Below are 8,339 nucleotides of genomic sequence, written 5' to 3'. Positions count from 1 at the left end.
CAGAAGAGATTTGCAATAAATCATGAAAGTTGGAAAAGTATGCCAGGAAATTTGCATTTTCCCCCGCTTTGCCAAGAAATGATTTCATGATGCGCTTGCCCTGACTGTCTGCAATCACTAACAACCATAGAAGCCGGAGCACCTATAGACACCAGTAACACTTGAGAAACCAGTAACAAAACTTTCAGTGGGACCACTGCTCGTCTGAGCACAGCAGGACCCGCGGGAGGTTTCTCAGGGAAGCCGGTTTAGCAGCAATATCTGCCGGGGCTGGAGCTACGGGCAGTGATTCCTTAAAAAGAGACTTCCAGGCTAGAGTGAAAAAAATGTTTACCCTGAGCCAAGTAGCTATAAAAACCCAGTGCAGGAGCGCGGGGCCACGTGCTTTGTTGCGGAAAAGCCCTTCGCACCCGCTTTCAGGGACAGAATATAAGGAAGAGAGCTGCAAATACTGGGAAATAAACAATTTATCTATGGCTTTGCAGGCTACAGCTCTGCCTGCAGATGGACTCGTGTGAGGCTGGAGACCATGAGCACCGCCTTATCCTACCTGGGGGGCAAGGAGGGATGATTTTCAGGAGCTTAGGAGGGCAGAGAGATTCCTGAGTACAAGGGAGGCATTGGTGAATAAACACCTGGGCTCAGAGCAGGGGAAAAATAAATGGTGAGTGGCTTGGCGACAGCGTTAGTTGGGTGTACGTGCCGTGGCCGCCCCGCTGCCATACGGCTCTGCTCCCTCTGACCGCTGGCCCTGGGATTTTTATTTTATCTTCTGGGTGATCTGCAAGGGAGACGTATGGAGGTAAAACTGTCTGATCTCCTGGAGATGATTCCAAAACAACAGAAAAGAAGGCGGTGGGGTGTGGGGGAAGCAAAGGGGATAACCTGGCACTTTCATGTCCTTGTTTCCCCAAACACACTTTGGCAGCTAGGTCTGAAAACAAGGGCAGGAGCATCACGTGGATCAAAAAACTTTGGCTGCTTCAAGGTTAGTCCCTATTCCTTTGGCACAGCAAACTCTGGCTTGCGTCACCCTCACCACCAGCACCCCGAACAAAGATGTCCCAAAGGGCCATTTGTGTCACTAAAATGAGACCTTTGCACCCACGCGGTGGGGGGAGCTGCAGCCCCAGGACCCACCGGCGAGGGTGGACCTCCTCCGCTGACGGGCACGCAGCGTGGACTCACGGAGGCGTGTTTGAAGCTGTATCTCAGCGGAAGTGTTTTTTCCTCTTATCTCTGCGGAGGGTTTATTCCTCGGTGTGTGCGAGCAGCAGGAAGGAGGCAGCTGGGGCTGGACCAGCCCTTCCCGCAGCGGAAATTTTGGCAGGAGCTCAGCTCCTTGGCTTGATTTTTCGCAAACAAGCGCCGAAGGGTTTCAGGTTTGCAGCCTGGTGGAGCTCACATTTTTCCACCTTATTATTTTTCCCCTCTTTCTGGAGCATGAGATTCAGCTCCTGCGGGCTCTTCAGGGTTTCGTGCAAGCTATCTTTCAGATTGGCTTTTTGTGGTTTCGTTACACCCACCTTGAGTTTTATTTGAGAAGGGCTCAAAATACAAAGTGAGTAATTGGCCAAACCCAGCGGGTTTTGCCTGGTTTTAGGCCAACATTTTTCAAACCCACCTGAATACATAAATCATCTCAGTTGTAAAGCTGGGCTATAAAAGCAGAGGCAGTTCATTCAAATTTCTTATACATTTAATACCATCACGGCAGGGAGTGGTTCTGCCCCAAAAATCGCCCGTTTCTGTCCACTGAGTGCCAAGGGAATCTGCACAACCAGCTCACGTGGAGACACTCGCCCTGCAGACGTGAACTAGGGCAAATGACACCCTCCACCAGGCACACAGCAGCCCCCAAAACATTGCTTTGAAACTAAAGACACAATTCTGTAAAGCTGATATCGTGATATTTCAGGTCTGACACATGCTCCTGAAAAACCTGGGATTACGCTATTTAGTGTTGAGTATCACCTAAGTCCGGTTATTGACTTCTGGGGAAAAGCTCAATTCAAATGCAACACCAAAGTCGCACGGAGGGAGAAAAGCTTCAAACAGAGCTCCTGGAGAGAGGTAGCAGGAACAGGTACGACACAGAGGAACTGGGAAGATGCAGCTTGCACCTCCAGGAGATGTTATGCTCTCAGCATCTGAGGGTGTTTATAACTTCTGAGATTTAAATTCTGCTGCCAGCACTGAAAGAAAGGAAACGAGGGCGGAAGGACCTGCCTGTGCTGTCAGTTTTTATTGTTTCATTAGGAGTACCATGAAAATCAGTAGTTTCCTTAAAGCCACAATTCTTGCAGTTGTAAGGCTATATCAGAAACTCAGCTCTCACTCTGAGATTCCTTTCTAAAGCTCCTATTTGCATAAAAAATGCGACCCCAAAAGGGGAATATTAAAGTCAAAACTGTTCAAAAGATGCAAACCTATATTTTCTAGGGAAAAGGGGCTGGGACTACAGACTCCATCCATCCAATCTCTTGTTGAACTTCACGGGACCTGGGGTACTCCAGCATTGCGCTTTGTAAACCCAAAGAGACTGGGACAAGAGTCCTTCCTACCCCAATACGCGCGCAGCCATGCACAAAAGCCTTCCAGCTTGGTAGCACCTAATCACAGGATAACTCACAGTGGAAGAGACTTCAGTAGGTCACACCGCCCAACCTTTTTTCCCGCAGGACGCCTTCGCTTCTCTCTGCCAGGACACACCGAGCGCGGCTGGGGCATCCTTTCCTTGCTCCGGGCTGCAGCCCCGCGGGTGTGCACCCTCCCCGGCTGTGCGATGGGCTCCAAGGCAGCTGGGTGGAGGACACCAATGCATGTCCACTGCAAGGCGGCCCGGCAGGTCCCTAAGGAATGGCTCCATCAACCCAAGGAGCCAGTGAGCCACTCCGGTCCCTGGTCCAAGGGGCTGTTGGCAGCTCTGAGCCACCTCAGTGGGGTTGGATGCTCCAGGGGCAATCACCTGCGGTCAGAGTTGGAACCCATCACTTTGCAATTACAGCCTGGCTATTTAGGGAAAGCATTTCTCATTTCCCCCGACCCTTTTTCCTCCTGACGGCATCCTGCCCCACGATGGGGAAGGGCTATTCTTAGAGACGTCTATTTTGGGTTGGAATGCTGGAATTAAGATCCTTCCTTCCTTTAAAGAAAACATGCCACACGATACTTAGAAAGCTTCACCCCAGTTTGAAGGCCATATTCTGGCTGCTGAGTGAAGCAGATTTATTTGTTGGCTTAACATTTACCGGGGGCTGTGATGTGCCCGGCCCCACTGCCCCAACACCAGGACCACCCAGCCACCCTCCTGAGGCTCTGGGAAGTCGGGTGATATTTCCCTTAATGTGCCGAATAGCTGCCATGGGGTTTATTCATTCCCTCTTTCTTGGCAACGCTTTGTATTGGCTTCAAATAGATTTAGTAAAATATTTTCCATCAAAACCTTTTTTGACAGAAAAGAGCTTTTGGACACAATGGAAACTTTTGTGGAGAAGAAAATTAATATAAAACCTGCTCAGCTGATGTTGGAGACCTTTATTAGAAACCCAAAGTTGTTTTCCTCCTTGAAACGTTTTTGGGAAGGTACTGCTGATGCAAAAGATGCTGTTTTTTCAAGGTGAATACAAGTTTGTTGTGGAATTATCAGAAAAATTCTCACAGAATTATCACTCCTGGACCAGGAATTGCTTATGAGTGGGTGAATCTGATAGCAGCAGCTCCCAGGCAGAGCTGGGAGCAGACCCTGGGGACAACTCTTGGCTTTACGGCAGCGTTTGCTGCCCCAGCACGGGTCCTCTGCCCCCTGCAGAGACCAGGCAGCAAGCTGGAGGGAAGGGTCCCACTGACTGCTTTTGCCTCCAGGCTGGACCACACTGTCCCAGGCTCAGGCAGTGCAGCCTCCGGGCTCTCCTACCCCATCCTGGGGCAATAAGGCAACTCTGTTCCTTCTACCTAACAACGCTCAAAGCTTAAACAGAGGATGAAATGCACATTTCCTCTCTCTAAGGCAGGTTTCCCCCAGGGCTACAGGTTGCCACAGGGCTGCATAGTAGATGTTCAAAGGTGTCTCGAATGCCAAAATAAATGTGGCTTTTCACAGGTAAGAATGCAGTAAGATTTCTGGAGAACTGTATAAAATAATACGTATTCATCTTGCCTTTCAAGTCTATTATCCCGAGGACCTGGAAAGGTCACTGGTTTTATACAGCAGCTGAGATGCTGACGTAGCCACAGGACTCCGGGATCTGGGGGTTTGAAAGGAACAAACATAAACATCTCTGTGCTCACCATAAAATCAAATCAGCCGGTAGCGAAACCCTCCTTCGAAATGGCTGGATAAAATTACATGGCAGAAACTTAGAGGCAGCAAGTTTTGGACCAAAGAAGCAGCTCTGTTTGCATGGGGGCTGTATCAAACTGCCGTGTTTCCTCCGCAGAAGCCTCCTCCGGTCCCCGTGCAGCTGGCTCGGCACCGACCCCGTAACGTGGCAGACGGGGCTTGCCTGGCCCCAGCAAAGCCCTGGCACTGCGCAGTACCGGGAGGCCCTGGGCTCGCACTCCTACCCTCCTCCACGTTTTCCCTTTCCAACAGCAATGCCAATGCAGCAATTTTTCTAGAAACCTCGAAAATAAATTCCCGCCTCTGCCTCTTTCTCACTGGGTGCTGGAGAGACCCAGTGCAGGACGAGCACACTGAGGCTGCGGGTGCCTCCTGCGAGGTCCCCGTCACTGGACAACGCTCACCCGAGGCGAGTAACCACCACACGCATCTTCCCGGGGAGACTCCCGTGCAAACCAGCACGGACTGCTGCTACCTCACTCGTATGCACACATGCTCCGTAAGGATTTCAGCATTTTGCTAAAAGAAGCAAAGGAAAGCTCATTCTGGCTTCTGGCTGCAGCAGCCCTGTTATTGCTTTAGCAGCCGCAGGCTGAACCTTCGCAAGGCAGAGCCAAGAGCCACGACGAGCTGTTGGGCTCTTCAGCCCCCGTCAGGGTTTTGTAGCGTTCAAACTGGGTCTCTGCGGACACACACAGAGCTACGGCGTCCTCCAGCCCCGCAGGGTGCGAGACACCCACCGCCCCCTCCACCAGCAGACCACCACCGTCCGTCGGAGGAGCCTGTCTGTGCCCAGGCACTGCCAGCCGGGCATCCTCCTTTGCTCCGTGTCCCTGGCCAGCCTGGGGATGTGACACGACTTCAAAGCAGTGGTGTTATCCCAGGTTTCCTCTGCCTAAGTTATCTCCTATTATATCTGACTCCAATGAATAATTAATACAGACTACATCCTGAGCAGAGCTGGCTGGGAGCTGCAATTTCCATTACTTGGGAAATCCTGACATTAAGGGAGAGAGAGATTCCGATACTGCATAAAAAGCTAGAATTCCTGTGTTTGCCAAGAAACAACATTTCCTCCCAGCAATCAATTTAAGGCCATTACAGTGTTTCACTTCAGTGACTCTTTTCATTATTCCTTTTGTTCCTATGCATTTCTTAAATTATGCACTATATGCACATGGAATTATACACTCTATAAAGACAATATAATATTAAAATTTATGGCCTACATTACATGAAATTAATTTAAGTGACAGAACAGAAACATTCTGCTTCTGCTGGAGTTTTGATACTGTCCAAACAAAATATTTCAACTTCTTTTTGGTGCTGGAAAATGTTGTTGGAATCAGCACATTTCTACTACATGGCTCAAGTTCAATTAACCTGCTTTTTCATATGGAAAGTTATACTGAGAATAATTTTTCAGTGGCTTTAACAACTGAGATACTCCCATCCTACTCATCCCCAAAACACTCTCACCCATCTTTTATTTGCTGATGTTGAAATGCTGTGCCAACAGATAAGCAACGAAGACAGAAACTGAGACCGTGTTTTTCCAAGCTCATATTCCAATCCTGAAAGTTGGCACAAAAAGGCGACTGAGAGGCTCAGAGCAATGTCATTCCCATTCACTTCTCCATGGGCTACTCTGGATTAAATAACTAACTTCTGCTAGGTTTGATGGGCAAAATCTCTACTTCTCTACACCGACAAAACATGCAAATAGGCCTTTTACGTGACTTGACTGTGCTGCATGCAATGTGATGAGAAATATATAGATATATAGATATACACACCCACAAAGTCTTTTGAATATTTTGATTTCACAAGAAGACATGGGAAAAAAAGGGAGTGCAGAAAGAGCACAGTCAGTGAGGGGGATTTGCTGCACGTTGGGATCCTGAGGATACAAAAGATGATGAAAGCCACCTCCGAACGGAGCAGGACTGCAGCCTAATTAGTTGCAGTGACTGAAAACGGCGCTTCTGTTTGCTCTACAGCACCCGGTGCTCAGTGCTCTTTCTGCCCTCAAAGCGTTTTCAATAGCAAACATCGCTTTGTTGCAAACACCGCATGGACAAGAGGGAAGGGCAAATCTTTTGAGGGTACCAGGAGGTATCTCGGTGTCTCCTTCAGGGCTCAGGTGGGCCCGTGGGACTCGTTTCTGCAGGGCAGCACAGGTCTTCCTGCCCCTGCCCTCTCCCATGAGGGCCCTAACATCCCCCACTGACCTGTGCTTTACAGGCCATTTTACAACAACAAAAATGCTCTTTTCTTCCAGCAACTATTGATATTTCTCACTCAGAGAGCTGCCATTTTTTCACTGCCTCCAAAACAAGCTGCCTTTCAAGTGTATTTTACCCCTGGCAGCCCATTGCCTGTGACCACAACATGGTCTCACCTGCAACAAGAAGACCAACTTCCCATAAAAAACAAGGATGACACTTCCAAAAGCACCTGCACAACAGCCGGTGCGTGGGATGGGGAAAGCTGCAAGGCAGCTCCACGCCCTGCCCTGGGCTATGCCGGGGGCAGACGGGATTTTGCCGGAGGGTGCCAGATCCTGGAGCTCAGCGCCGAGCATCACCAATCCAGCCAGGCAGCAACGGTGCAGAGCTCAGCAGAGACATTGCATGGGGACCCTCTCACCAGCTAACATGCTACGTGCTCTCCCCTGGGCTTGACGGCTCAATAGTGACCTGTGTGTCTGTCTGTCAGCCTTGGCCATTTGTAAAGCTCCCTAATAGCGAGATCCAGACGTTGCACTTAAAAAAATTACATCAGGCTGCATTTGTCAGGGTCAGGCTGAGTTAAGCCAGGCCAGGCTGGTGCCTTCCAGGAACAGCTCTGCCGTACAACCCATCCATCCATCCCACCGATGTGTCCACTCTGCCCCTTCCCCAGCCACGGGAGATCTTCCTTCTCAGCCTGCGGCTAAATCTTTATCTTTTGCAGGAACTAAGCACGGGTTTGGTTTTCTGCAGCTTATTTCAGCTGCTGACAGACATTCCTGCGTTAATCCTAGGGAAAGGAGAACCGGGAGCCACTCTCCGAGGCTGGGTTGATTTGGGTGCAACCCAAACACGGCAGTGCTATGCCAGCTTAAAGGGATACATTGCCTGTATAGGTTAGCTTAGTGACTGGCCAGATGGAAAATGGAGACAAGGACGGAGTACAAGGCAGGGCCCAAACCTGCACTGCCTCTAGGAAAATCACATTTTGCAGCAAAGGCAAGTTAAAAACAGCCTCTGCCTTTCTGCACGCAGAAAGATGCCTGCATCCCCCAAAGTAACCAACTACACAGCCCCGGCAGGGCTGCAACGCCGAGAGGGGCGGCACTGCAGACTCAGGCACGGCCCTTCACCAGGTGAGGAACGCAATGTCCAAGGGTTTTTATAAGCAACCTATGAAAATAGAAGTATTGGCACAGAACTTCACTCATACGCAGTCAGGGCCGCACACTGTGGTGCCAGGCAGCTTGCTGAAAGGCAACGTGTTGGGATGTACGAGGGGCAGCGCCCCAGCCTTGCTCTTCCCAACAGCTAAGCCCTTCCCTGGAAAGCTTCCAAAAAGAGAAAAGGGAGCTGACACGCAGCATGAAAAATGTAAAAGCTAATAGCCACACTTCGGCAAGATTATAATCAAATAAAAACATGATGGACATTGTTAGGCAAACAGAGCCAGAGACGTTGCTATGAGCCCCACCTGCAATAAAGCCTAATCTCAGGCCTGAAGACAGCTTATTTTGAGGGCTCATAAAGTGCCAGCGTATGTACAAGACGCACCGTAAGGGCTTGGGAGCCATGCCAGAGCCAACGTCGCTGTTGCCTCTTGTGCAGAAAGGAGTTTCACCCCGGCTGAGCTCCTCTCTGCCTGCTCAGTGTGCTCCTCAGGAACGACAGATAAATGTTTCCAGTAGAGCACTCCCCACGCCATGGCTGCTTGGCCACTGCCTTGGCTCGACAGATTTTTAAACATAGGAATAGAAGAGTGCATC

This window comes from Gavia stellata, chromosome 22, assembly GCF_030936135.1.
Source record: "Gavia stellata isolate bGavSte3 chromosome 22, bGavSte3.hap2, whole genome shotgun sequence".
NCBI classification, from domain to species: domain Eukaryota; kingdom Metazoa; phylum Chordata; class Aves; order Gaviiformes; family Gaviidae; genus Gavia; species Gavia stellata.
The sequence above is the reverse complement of the archived record's forward strand: the minus strand, read 5'-3'. Positions refer to the sequence as shown.